Source organism: Pararge aegeria, chromosome 27, assembly GCF_905163445.1.
Source record: "Pararge aegeria chromosome 27, ilParAegt1.1, whole genome shotgun sequence".
Taxonomy (NCBI): domain Eukaryota; kingdom Metazoa; phylum Arthropoda; class Insecta; order Lepidoptera; family Nymphalidae; genus Pararge; species Pararge aegeria.
In genome coordinates this window covers 7380043-7395131 of record NC_053206.1, presented here as the reverse complement: position 1 = coordinate 7395131, position 15089 = coordinate 7380043, and positions in this window count along the sequence as shown.

The window sequence follows — 15089 nt, the reverse complement described above, 5'->3', positions numbered from 1 at the left end:
GCCTCTACAGACATGCCAACTCGTCGGCCCCCGATTTCACATCACCACATCAACCAATGGATTGATGACCGGTAATGACCGGCCCACTACAGAGCACGGGTCTTCTTCCAAGATGGAGAAGGACTCCCCCCCCCCTTTCAGAACATTATGTAGGACTCTCAGGCATGCAGTTTTCCTCACCATGTTTTCCTTCACCGTTGAAGCAAGTGATATTTGAATTTCTTAAAGCGCACATAATTTAGAAAAGCTAGAAGTGCGTGCTGGGTTTCGAACTCGGCGCTTTCACCGATTCCGTAATAAATTTATTTATTTAAACAACTTTATTGCATAATAAAGGAAACACACACAGGAACACTTACATTAATATAAATTATAAGCAAAAGGCGGCCTTATCACTAAAAGTGACCTCTTCCAGGCTACCTTAACTATTGGAATAAGGCAATGAGAGACGGGAAATCGCAATTCTACTTAATATATAATATATACAAATAATAATTATATTCAAAATATAATATATATGCATAAATACACATACATATACATATAATATTAACATGTATAGTGACAAATAGTGCCTCTTTACACGACTTTTAAAAATCGCAAGGGATTTAGAGCGTCGAATGTCATCAGGGAGTTCATTCCACAGCATTGCCGCTTTTACTGTAAAGGACTCCGAATAACTGCGAGAGTTACACTTTACCATTCTTAGCACATTTTCTCTGGTGGATCGCTGAGAGCCTTGGGATGTGCACGGGCCAAGAAATTTGAATCGTTCTTTAAGGTAGGGTGGTGTCCAAGGAACAAAAAGAGTAGAGTACAGGATAGATAACACATGGAGATTACGCCGATGCCTTATAGAAAGCCATTTCAGTTTCATAAATTCATATTTATGTGTATTTTTTTTTAATAATTCGGTAACTAGAAGGCAATGAAATTACCAACTACAGTCAAGTAACAATGATATATAATACGCGGTGAGTAAGATTTCCCGCTCGGTGATCCAAGTTCGAGCCTCTAACTCTTCGGAGCTATATGCGTTTTAAATTTAAGCAATAAAATATCACTTGCTTTAACGGCGATGGAACTCTTCGTGAGGAAATCTTCATGCCCGAAAGTTCTCCATAATGTTCTCAAAGGCGTGTAAAATGTACAAATCCGCACGTGACTAGCGTGGTGGCATACTAAACCCTTTTCATTCTGAGATGAGACCGGTGCCGCGTAGTTGGCCGGTAAAAATAATAATAATAATCTTTATTGAAAGGTGTAAACCCAGTTATTAAAATATAAAAGATAAATTAAATAACAAAATAATAAAAACATGTATGTAGGTAATGGGTTTACGATGGTGATAATGAAATTCGCTTGTATAGCAATTATACAAAACTGTACTTTCCGACATACGAGTACGAGTAGCTCAGCGAGTCGCGAAGCTGGAATGTGTAAATGGGCGAGGCACAGTGGTGTGCACACCTAAAATTTATACATAGCTCGTATAGTAGGAGCATTTTTGGGATTTTTGGCAAATTTCCCATTTTAAATTCAAAATTTCTTTATTCATGTACGCCTATCACAGGCACTTATGAAGCGTTCATACATATTTGTTTACATAATTGTAACGGGATGGTGATAACTTCGTTCGCCAACTTAAATCTAAAGCTACGAGGGTTCCAAACGCGCCCTGGTCTAAGAAGAGCCCACAACAAACTTAGCCGGGTAAATTTATTTTTTTGTTATCACCATCTTCCAGTAAATTTAAATTAAGCTATGAAGCTAGAGCAATTGACACCCAAGCTTTTTTATCGTTTAAATATTCCTTAATATTATAATAGGATTTTTCTGTAAGCTTACGTTTTATATAAACTTTGAACTTATTGAGAGACATCTCAAAGATTTCATTTGGTAATTTGTTATAAAATAAAATACTAAAATAACATTATATGACTACCCTGGTAAGAAACCCAGTGCACGCCTTTGGCGGGGCTCATAGCTCGGAGGACCAATGGACGTTGGGGTTCCAAGGTGCTGGAATGGCGACCCCGCACAAGTAAACGCAGCTTGGTCGGTGGGGTGACAGGTGACAACCCAATGAGATGGACAGACGGCATCGAACAAGTCTCTAAGAGCCGCTGGAAACAAGCGGCTCAGGGCCGTGGATTTTGGAAACTCCCTACAATCGGTTGAGTGTTGATGATGACGATGATGATACTTCTCGCGGAGTAGAGCAAATTTATCTAACTGTTTATCGTAGAAATGATTAGCTTGCGCGCGAATTCTGCCCTACTGGTCTCAAAAAGTTGGGAGGCAAAGTCAAAGTAAAAAATATCTTTATTCAAGTAGGCCCATAGGTGGCACTTTTGATGCGTACATAAGAATTACACGGTAGTGAGATGATGGCGATAACCACATTCGTAAACTTAAAACTAAAGCTACGAGGGTTCCAAACGCGTCCTGGTCTAAGAAGAAGCCCACAACAAACTTAGCCGGGTGTTTTTTTTTTTGTTATCACCATCTCACAATGTCATTTAAAATTATTAGAAGAGCGACCTGGTTAGAGCAATAATTTACACCCAAGCTTTTTATCGATTACGTAGTCCTTTATACTATAATAGGACTTTTCTATAAGCTTACGTTTAATACAAACTTTGAACTTTTTAAGAGACATCTACAAGATGTCAATTGGTAGTTTTATGGGGCCTGGGGGTTTTATTTTTTATATTAGGCCTAGTTGGAGCGTCTGTAGGGGCTCTTGAGTTTAGACTGAGCGACTGTTTGTTAACAACTTGACCTGGTTCAGTTTGGGGGCATAATGTTTTTGCTTACTTTCAAAAGAACTGACCACTCCGGCCGTAGTGAAAGCTAGACTTTTTTTTTTATTTATATATGGAGGAGGAAAATCCTCATGGATACCACTAACTGGCATGCCCGACTTCACCTATTATTATGAAGTGCCTGCGGACTAAAAACCTTCTCCATCCTCCACTGTACTTTCGGGTATTACACTAAGTATTCCATCAGAAAGGCAGCTGTTTAATTCAGGCGTCGGTGTTCTGCCTCTCCCATTCGTCATCTTCCCGAGTTTTCATAATGAACTTTACCAATTTAGCAACTTTTCCCATTTATACTTATTCTTAAGCATTCTGGGTATACATTTTTCAGGCGTTATATTGAAAGCTAGACCTGCTTCTGTGACTTCTCAGCCTATTTAATATCCCGATGATGGGCACGGGGCCCTAACTTTGTCTGGTGTAACGCTTCAACTGTAACCAATGTTGGGCATAGGTCTTCTTCTTTATTGATGTGAAACATCTATAGCCGGAAGGTAAAACCGATTTTTGGCGTGGCAACGCAAGACGTGGCGACGCATAGCCACGCTATATGATTGCATGCTTCTATTTCGTATGTAACAATAACAATGAATATTAATTTTGTAATAAAACAGTCATTATTAACCGACTTACAAAAAGGAGTGGTTATCCTTTTGGTTGTATTTTTTTTTTATTTGTCGAACAAATTTGTAATGCTTTATTTTTTCATTATGCAATAACTTACTGAAAACAATTTCGATGTTTCACATCTGCCAGGCGTCCCGTGACGGCTCACACTTTTTTTTTATTTATTAGCTTTTCAAGAGAAACAAAGAGTACTATTACACATAAAATAACTATATTAAAAAAAATCTTACACGTAAGTTTCAAAGTTAAGAGATTATAATAATAATAATAATAAATATACAACGACAATACAAACATCGCCATCTAGCCCCAAAGTAAGCATAGCTTGTGTATGGGTACTAAGATAACTGAAGAATAATTATATGAATAATATACATAAATACTTAAAATATATATATAAACACCCAGACACTGAAAAACATTCATGTTCATCACACAAAAATTGTCCAGTTGTGGGAATCGAACCCACGGCCTTGGCCCAGAAAGCAGGGTCGCTGCCCACTGCGCCAATCGGCCGTCAAATTGACCCAAATTGACCGTCGGTCGGACCCAAAGGCATTAAAAAACCTAGAAGTTTTTGAAGTGAAACTTCTTTAGAATCGTTGTGATCTCATAACGGATGCAACGGAGAAAAAGACAGGTGACACAAATACAAAAATGCTGTAACGTAATAAACTAACTATTTAACTTTATACGTTAATATTGTTAAAATCCGCTAAGAAACTGGACGCTGCGGGGCCGCCGCTATTTTATATACGACTTCACAACTGACATCCCTGGTTTTGCCTTTGACCTTAAGGCTTCTTACGTGCGAGCTATTTAAACCCCGTGTATCGGGTAAGTATTGAACGTTTCCTTAAAGTTTAGACCTTAGAATATTTTTTAATCAGGTTAGGTAGGATGCAGCCGGCAAAGAATGAGACAGAAATAAACATACTATTTTATCTGTTTTTTTCCTATTTAAGTTACCAAGGAAACCGAATAATATCTAGATAAAGAAACAAACACATAAATGTATAGGACAGAGTGTGATAGAAAACGTTATATTTTTTCTACCTATTCTAGTTACCATGGAAACTAAATAATAAACATTACATTTATTCTAATAGTTCTGATACACTACATCCACCTCAATCTCTCGTAGGCTACTTTTAAGAAGTTACACTTCCGCCGTGTGTGAATAAATTGCACAGGTTTTTTTTTTATTAACGATAGGCCAGCGTTTAACGACAATCATGCCCGTTAGAAAGCAATGATGAGGTCTAGGTTGGAGCACGCTTGCCTAGAAAAAGCCTATTCACTCTTGCCTTGAAGGTACCTATATGGTTGTGTGTGTGTGTGTGTGTGTGTGTGTGTGTGTGTGTGTGTGTGTGTGTGTGTGTGTGTGTGTGTGTGTGTGTGTGTGTGACTGAGAGTATATGTTAGCAAGTTATCGTGTCAATTTGTAATTTATTTTTGTCATTCAATTTATAATTGAAGGTACCCATATTATACGTGGCAGGAAACACAGTTGCCGGGAGGGCGTTCCACATCCTAGCGGTGCGTATCAGAAATTTGGATAAAAAACGTTTTGTGCGTGTTGATGGAATATCAACCACATAAGGATGCCACTGCTCACGGCGTTTCGTTGTTCAGTGGTAGAACGGGGAAGGAGGAACAAGATTGTGAAGTTCTTACCTTTTGTAGCGGCAGAACCATTGCTTGCAGCTAGCACCGTTGTACCCTGGAACAAATAGAAAAATTCAAAATTCAAATTCAAATTCAAAAATGTTTTATTCATGTAGACCTTATTACAGGCACTTATGAAGCGTTCATACATTTAACATGTTACACTAATGTTAGTGATGGTGATAACTGCATTCGTTAACTTAAAACTAAAGCTAGGAGGGTTCGAACCGCGCCCTGGTCTAAGAAGAGCCCACAACAAACTTAGCCAGGCTTTTTTTTTGTTATCACCATCTCACAGTCTAGTTAATGTTGAGCTATGAAGTATTTAGTTTCATACTCATGAGAAATTTGCTGCTATGCTGTATTTACCTAATTTTTATACATAAATTCCATTTAGAAAACATATAATAATAATAACAAACTGACATTAATATTTACAAAAAATACAAGCCGTCTAACTGTTCACTTATGGGCATGGTACCCGAAATTCTGGCGCTATTTTTGCTTATTGCTAGACTTAGCGTTTAGACTACATAAGCGCCAGTTCTTGGGTCACCAGACGTCAACACAGTTTTTTTTTTAATTTAAAATTAAATATTTTTTGAAAGGCCTTCAAGGACTTGAATCCATGGCCGTAAAATAAATAAAAAAACAAAAACTTTTGATACACGAACGTATAACGTTTAGTGTCCGAACACCATGCGCCAAGAGTCTCAAACGCAAGCGCCGCAAAACGTTCTCATAAAAAATAACAGAGTGTACGCGCCTGCGATTGGTGAACGGCAATTCATTGCTTCGTTGCAAAATCAATTCAAAATTCAAAATTCATTTTTTTCAAGTAGGCCTAATATAAGCACTTTTGAAACGTCAAGTCTGTCTGTTTGTAGTGATTCTACCACCGGTTCGGAAGGCAGATTCTACCGAGAAGAAGCCGACAAGAAACTCAGCAGTTCCTCTTTTCCAACATCAACAATTTACATTTTGCATTTTAACATTCATTTTTCTATCTTGTGAGAGCTGAAAGATTATTGCGATTGCAATTTCCTCGGGGGCACTCTATAATCGATACTGAAGGCAAAACTGTAATTTTTTTCATTGTTGTCGTTCTGTCTCATAACCGTGCGTCACGATGGAACTACTGAATGAATTCAAAAAACAATATTTTATCTCTAAAATATATTTTTTATTAACACATAACTATAACCTAAAATAAACTATTTAAAAACTAAATAAAATCTAAAACGTCCTCGAAACCACCGCAGCGAGGCACAGTTCCTAAGATGCTGGCAGCATTGCCCCTTTGGATGGCCAAACTAATTCGTTGGCCAAGGTAACTGCCCGCTCTAGGATCACCGGTAGACTCGATAACCCTTTTCGATAATTCTTTGAAAATTTATATTTTATTACTTTCTTTCATTAAATTGGTTTTATTTTTCGTTAAAAATCTTACAAGTTCCTAGTTGTCTGAAAGAATAAAATTATATAAACTCTACAACTTCGATTGCAAAGAGTAGATGTCACGATAACAAAGCTCTAAATGGAAATATAAAGAATCCACCAGTGGTTGAGAGCGTGACTGAAAATCGATATTGTTAAAATTTCCCCCGGGCGTTTTCATACTTTCTAATGGAGCCAAATCGAACTGCGACTACGTAGTAACTGACAGACTAGTCTTATTATTTTAGAGAAATACCCAGCTGAGTTTGTTGCTATCTTAGGGTTCCGTAACAAAATGACCAAGAACCAAATGTACCAGACCAAGATTATGCTTAACAATCTGGTCGATCCCCTTATGATTTACAGCTCTATAGCGAATCTAAGTAGACAAAGCAATACAAAAAAATCGGAAATAAACAATATACAAATTTACCAAATTATTAACTATATAATCACATTACATTAAAACATACCAATATAATATTTAATAAATAACCAACTGTCTACCTTAAAATCATGACACACAATATGTACAATAAAGATTTATGTCTGCCGTATATTATAAGAATATATGAAATAAACATGAATAGAAATTGGCATATAAACACTAGTCATTTGAAACTTTAGCCCTACTCAGAATACGTATAATGAAAAACATAAGTTTATATGAAACAACCTTTAAAAATCATTACTACATCCCTTATCTATTTATTTATCACATCCTACTTTAAATTAAAAAGAAATTGGTATATTAAAAATTAAAAAAGGAATTACAAGGTCTCCGACCACCATGTCGGAGGTGTCCTGCTATTCTTTCCCAAAGGAAGAATAATTTAAAAAAATAAAATAAAAAAATCTGGTCGGTCCGGGGTCTATTCTCGTAAAAGTTAAAAGAGAAAAGAATATACATATCTTGGACAAATCTTTCAGTTGGGTAGAAACCGTTTCGAGAAGGATATCAAATTCAATTTCATTTATTTCAAGTCTGTATGTTTGTAGTGATTTTACCACCGGTTCGGAAAGCGGATTCTACCGAGAAGAGCCGGCAAGAAACTCACAATCATTTACAATCATTTTTCTATCTTGCGGGAGATGAGAGCGAGGCTGGCTGCTTCCAATCTACCTTGTCATTGAGGAATTCATCAAATGTATAGTAACCTCGCTGTACTAGATGCGTTTTTACACATTTTTTAAATGTATGCATTGGTAGGTCAAGATTTTCCTTAGGAATCTTGTTGTGAAAGCGTAGATCGATAGAATGCAGCTGGGCTGGGCTTTTCGTCGCCCATACCGCAATGCCTGAAGACAATAGTTTTCGACCAGTACGTCCTGCCGGTCATGACTTACGGTGCCGAAACGTGGACACTGATAACGAGGCTGATCCACAAACTTCAAGTCACTCAGCGTGCTATGGAAAAAGCTATACTTGCTATTCCTTTGAGGGATAAGATCCGTAACGGAGTGATTCGCCAAAGAACTAAAGTAACTGACATAGCCTTTCGTGCTAGCATACTAAAGTTACAGTGAGCTGGTCACGTTTGTCGGACGTTGGAGTCATCGAGTGGAGTCGGTAACCGGAGTGTCGGACGCCCCCCAACTAGATGGAGCGACGACCTCCGAAAAGTGCCAGGCATCGACTGGATGAAAAAAGCCGAAAATAGGAAAATTTGGCGCTGCTTCAAAGAACCCTATGTCCAGCAGTGGACGCACATTGGCTGATGATGATGTATCAAAATGGCAATCTTCATCATCATCCTACAAACGTCCACTGTTGGCCATAGGCACACCACTCCGGGTTTTCCACTGTTCTCATTCAGCCTTTTCAAGGTCATCTGTCCAACGTTGGCGGTCCCACACCGTGCCTGCCGGTCCACGTACAAGCACGGCTCTATTCATTACGAATTATGTCCCTCATAGAGACTCTTCGACCATAATCCCTCAGTGCCTGAAGACCAAAGTCTTCGAAAGACGCGTGCTGCCAGTTTTACTGATTATGGAGTTCATAACAAGGCTCAAAATTACTCAGCGCTGTTGGGAGCATCTCTACGTGTCAAATTAGGAATGATTAGATCCGTAGAAGAACCAGAGTTACCGACATAGCTCAGCGAGTTGCAAAGCTGTAGTGGCAATGGGCGGGGCACAAAGCTTGGAGAACTGATGGACGTTGGGGTCCCAAGGTGATGGTAAACGCAGCGTTGGTCGGCCCCCAATGAGGTGGACAGATGACATCAAAGGAGTCGCTGGGAGTCGCTGGGAGCCGCTGGAAACAAGCGGCCTTCCTTGTGGGGTTTACCACAGAAAATATAATAAATATGAATCCCACACCGAAGCCACATCCGAAGCCTCCCACCGGACCACACGATGAAAAATTAAAAAAAATTTAATCCCCAGATTTCGCCTGCTCGACCTCCCACTTATACGCTCACCACTGCGACGGGAGGTCAAAAGTACCTTTTGTAATAATTTATGAAGTCCTTTCTAAGTTATAAATGGGTCAGGTCTCAGAGAATCTAGGTCAGAGCCTGCAGTTTCATTACCTAGGCACCGAAGTTAGTGTAGCCTAGTTTATGCCAGCGTGAGTTATATCGCTTCTAACCGAATTCGAAACGCAAAGATGGTTTAGTTCATTTAATTTCATAAGCGACAAACAGTGCATGTAAAGCACACATCCTGCAAAGCACTGTCCGGAATAAATTTTATCCTGTGTCCATCTCCAAGGTACCAGCTACATTTGTGCTTGTATGATAAACATGAATGTTTTAAGTGTCTGTGTGTTTATTTGTATATTGTAAGTATTTATGTGTATTATATTCATAAAAATATTCATCAGCTATCTTAGTACCCATAACACAAACTTCGCTTACTTTGGGCAAGATGGCGATGTGTGTATTATCGTAGTATATTAATAATTTCATCTTGATCGGTTTAAGGGTTGTGCCGAAAATAGGTAACAAACAAACAGTCACATTTTACCCTGGTTTTGAACGTAAATGGAATCCTTTGTCCATCGCCAGTGTACAAGCTACATTTGTGCTTAATTTCATCAAGATTGATTAAATCGTTGAGCCGATTATAGTTTAGGTGTGTTATGGGTACTAAGATTACTGATGAATAATTTACACAAATACTTATAATAAACACCGAGTCACTGAAAAACATTCATGTTAATAACACACATTTTCCAGTCCTGGGAATCGAACCCACGGCCTTGGACTCAGAAAGCAGGGTCGCTGCCCACTGCGCCAATCGGCCGTCATCATATTGGACTGTATAAAATAAGGGTAGCACGGCTAGCAGCATGAGACAGTTTCCTCCCCGGGGAAAGGTAAAAATGTATCTTCTCCCACAGCCTTATCTACTATCTTAGGATAAAACTCACCTAACATTTATCGGTGAGTTATATTTTTCGTCAAATTAAGTTTACGTGACGCTTTGTCAACGCTATGTACACTTGTCATTGACGTCATGTTTTTGTGTGTTTGTGCTATGTTCAAAATCGTGTAACATGCATGTTGTTGGTACTTTAATTCAATAAATAAATAAATAAACTCTCAGAGCACTATCCAAATAATATATGTGTAATAATATAATATATGTGTAATAAAATAAACTTCTCTTATTCAATGTATTATGAAAAATAAGCTTAATTTGCTATACTTGTTGAGGAGATGTTGACTTTACAATTAATAAATTGTCTTTGACATAACAATTATTCATTGTAAAGTCAACATCTCCTGAGGATGCTCCGGTTTCGGAGCGAAACGTGCGTAGAGGGTACATTGCCGAGGATCTGTTTGGTGTTGAGTATAAGGATTGAAGAAATTATAAATAACACCATACAGATTCTCCTGCTGTTCGCGGAGTATAGCAAATGAAGCTTAATTTTCATAATATACAAGCGTACCTAGCCCGCTTCGCCGGGCTAGATTTTGCTTTATTTTATTTAAACAATAAACTTACATCATTAAATTTTTAATTTAAGTCTCATAATATATTAAATCATTTATTTCTCTCCGCATTCATTCTCTTCTATTCTCTTCTCGAGCGGGTGAAGATCATTGTCTACACCCATGTACACCCAACATTAGAAAATCATCATAGTAAATAAAAGCTGTATTTGACAGTTTGGCAGTTCAAAAATAGGAGTGCACCAATCGTCACCAAACTTTACAAGATTACTCGCCAGGTCAATCCGGAGATTCCCTGAAAGTTTCATTGAAATTGGTCAAGCCGTTTCGGAGCCTATACGGAACATACCACACACTTTCTCTTTTATATATATAGAAGAAGATTATGGATTTCCACAAAGTAACGCCTGCTTCTATCCAATAACTCAATGTTCCCGTGCAGGTGGACACGTTCATCCCTGTGAACTATATCCCATATATATATATATGGGATATAACGGGGGATATAATATTTGTCTCCTGCCCATGCTAGACTGTGAGTGAGGACTGTGAGTCTATAACTACGCCGGAATTAGAACTAAGCAGGTACAGCTACTGTATCCGACCTGAGCAGTAATATTAAAAGGTCTTCTATAAAATTAAACAATGCTTTAATATGGTGCGGTGCCGTGTTCGCCTCGGGGATGCACGGCTCCATTGGCCGAGTGCCGGGAATTATGACGGGTGACTTTTTGACGTCATTGGTTAAACATGTCAAAAAGTTGCTCTCCGAAGTAGCTCTAATCTAACCTAAAGCAACATCTAAATAACATACTACTCCGTCTGGATAGAAGTAAACTTAAGAAGGTGGTGCGTCACACAACGTAGCTCCTTAAACAGACATCTTTCAATAGTATGAAAATTAAGCTTGTAAAATTACAATAAAACGCAATATTGACCCGCGCTAACACTAGATGGCGTAAGTGCTAGTTGCGTGAAATGAGAGATTTTTTTCCCACTAGTACAACACGGTGCCACGGCCAATCTTTGTTAATACCTTCCGTCACAATGTAACCTAGTATAAAACGTGCATACGTCCCATGATGACATACGCCAGTGTCGTATTCGCCCAACGCCCTCATATGAGCTTACAAGTCCTACAGAATAAGTTTATGCGCATGGCCACGGGCTGCCCGTGGTTCGTGCGCAACTTAGATATCCACCGAGACCTCGATCATCCCACTATAGCCCAGTATTTTAAAAAAAATATCAAAGGCCTACTTTGAAAAAGCAGTCCAACACCCTGACCCCCTAGTGGTCGAGGCGTCCACTTATACCCCCGCCCCAGACATCGAGCCTAGGCAGCGACGTCCTAAACATGTCCTTTACGACCATGACGTTCAAATAACTACCGACAATGTGTCCCAACAGCACACAAACACACAACCAACACAGCGTCTTCACCGGCGACGACGAGGGCCCCGATTTCTGACGTCATCTGGAAGTGGATCCTTACCATGGTCACGGGGGCGTTCGGACTAAACAATGATTAGTCCAAAAGTCCACCAACACTCAGATTAACGTCGAACCGAGCCGAGGTCCGTAGCAACCCCTCAGGTGGTTAGCGGCAAGTGTCCATCCGAAAATCGAAAAATCTATGCATAATCCCTGGCGGTACTTGTCTTTAAAGCTTCATCAAAAGCTTTCCTCTCGGAGACACTTCTTAGACACTGTAGTTAGGACCCTTTCTAGTGAAACCTAAAGTACGTGTTCCCAGCTATCGCTTCCACTGCGTGGGACGATATTTAGGGACACCATTCTTGACTGACACGTAATTCTAAGTAAACTCAAAATATATGTTTGTTTGGGGGTACGGAATTAAACCCGTCACGTAGAACTGCTTACAAGCTTAATTTGCTATACTCCACGAAAAGCAGGAGAATCTGTACGATGTAATTTATAATTTCTTCAATCCTTATACTCCACACCAAACAGATCCTCGGCAATGTACCCTCTACGCACGTTTCGCTCCGAAACCGGAGCATCCTCAGGAGATGTTGACTTTACAATGAATCATTGTTGATAAATTGTTAACAATCTCATGGAATATAATAAACATATCATGGAATCTCGAAAGAGGAAGATCTGTGTGGTGTGGAGTGTAAAGATTGAAGAAATTATAAATTACACCATACAGATTCTCCTGCTTTTCGCAGATTATAGCAAATTAAGCTGCATGTTCATAATTACCAATATTGTAGGTGCTGGGGACTTTACGCCCCTCCAAAGTGCCCTCCATCAACCTTATTCGGGCTCTCGTGCCTTCGGTATATTGTGAGTGTCCTTAATTCAGATAAATTAGACATAAATTAGTAATATCTGCATATCGTCTGCGAAAGGTGCAGAACTCCTTTGTGGGGTTGAGTATACGCTTTTACAACATGATTCCTAAGAAAATTCTTGACCTACCAATGCATACATTTAAAAAATGTGTAAAAACGCATCTAGTACAGCGAGGTTACTATACATTTGATGAATTCCTCAATGACAAGGTAGATTGGAAGCAGCCAGCCTCGCTCTCATCTCCCGCAAGATAGAAAAATTATTGTAAATGTTGATGTTGGAAAAAAGTTACTGAGAGATCTACTGAGTTTCTTGCCGGCTCTTCTCGGTGGAATCTGCTTTCCGAACCGGTGGTAGAGTCACTACAAACATACATACTTGACGTTTCAAAAGTGCTTATAAAGTAGGCCTACTTGAAATAAATGAATTTGAATTTAATACATAAATAATAGACGTGTGGTTCTAACGTGACTTCGTTCGACGGAAACGCACTCGACGACTCCGCCGCTTCGAGGCGGCGTAATTAGCCAGTTGTATCCCCCGGGCAGTGTTCTAACCACGCGACACGGTGAGTATTACGAGAAACTTACTCAGCTGAGACAGTACCTACACTGTTCACCTACTTACGTGTTGAAAGCACCTTGACCTTTTTTGCTTTAGTCCACCACAAATGTTAATGTCAAATTATCAAAAATAACCTATGAATTAATGAAGAAACTTTTGACTGTACGCCAATATAAAAATCGATCGATTTCAATTTTTTACACGCACACACACACACACACACACACACACACAACACTTATAAAAACCCGTCGTTTATGCGTCGGTGGTTAAAATAAGATACAAAACGACACAGCGTATACAATTATATATCTGTATATTTTAAGTATTTATGTGTATTATATTCAGAAAAAAATATTTATCAGCTATCTTAGTACCCATAACACAAGATACGCTTACTTTGGGGCTAGATGGCGATGTGTGTATTGTCGTAGTATATTTATTTATTTATTAATTTTGCAGCCTTATCGCTACGTATCGATCCAGGCAACCAATGGCGTGAAAAACACAAAATAAGAGTCACTTCAGAAAATATAATTTGGCCCCCGTCGGGAATCAAACCGGTGACCTTAAACTTAAAACTACAGCGCTGTCTGCTTCGCTAGGAAGGCCGCCAAACAGAGCAAACAAAAATGTCTAATAACTCAGAATACGCTAAAAATAGAAAACCTTTATACGGAGATGTGTGCCCTAAAAAAACTGTGATACGCAAACTTTTGAGCGACAGAAATATAGCTACATAGCACGTAACTACACGTAACTGGGTTTGTTGGAAGGGTAAAGTAGCAGGTAACTAAATTCAAAATTCATTTATTTCAAAATTCTAAATTCATTTATTTCAAGTAGGCCTAATATAAGCACCATGTTAGCCTGCTATCATATTAGACCGCATCATCAAATACTACAAGGTGAGATTGCTATCAAGAGCTAACTTGTAGTGGAATTAAAAAAACACTCGTCTTTTTTTTTTCTATTTTTATGTTTATAGACGAGCGCTGGACTGCAATCACACCTGATGGTAAGCGATGATGCAGCTAAGGTGGAGCGCGCTTGCCTAGAAGATGCCTATTCACTCTTGATTTGAAGGTACTCATATTGTAGGCGCTGGGGAAAATGGAAGCTGGAAGGGCATTCCAGATCCTAGCGGTGCGGATGAGAAACGAAGATGCGAAGCGCGTACGCGTCCACGGTATATCGACCACGTCTATGTCTGACGAGCCGCAAAGCGATTTAGCGTTCTAGTACGATGCTTGGAAACCGATTTCCCGCTACAATCTTATACTGCGTTATCTTACGATTAGGTAAAATTGCAAAATCGTACTGGAACTCGAAAAATGCTTAAAATAAGAACCCGTATTTATAATAAACTAGCGGACCCCAGCGCCATCTGTCGGGCTGAATTGTGAATCTAAACCATCCAGGGTGCCACCCAAACGCATACCAAAAAATTCATTCAAATCGGTCCAGCCGTTCAGGAGGAGTTCAGTGACATACACACGCACACAAGAAATATATATATAAAGATAAATATACTACGACTATAAACGGCCGATTGGCGCAGTTTGGGGTCTAGATGGCGATGGTGTATTAAATATAATAAATAAATAATAAATATACTATGTATTATGTTATGTTCATCACACAAGCATTTTCCAGTTGAGGCGATCGAACCCACGGCCTTGGACCCGGAAAGCAGGTTCGCTGCCCAATGCGCCAGTCGGCCGTCATTTATGTACAG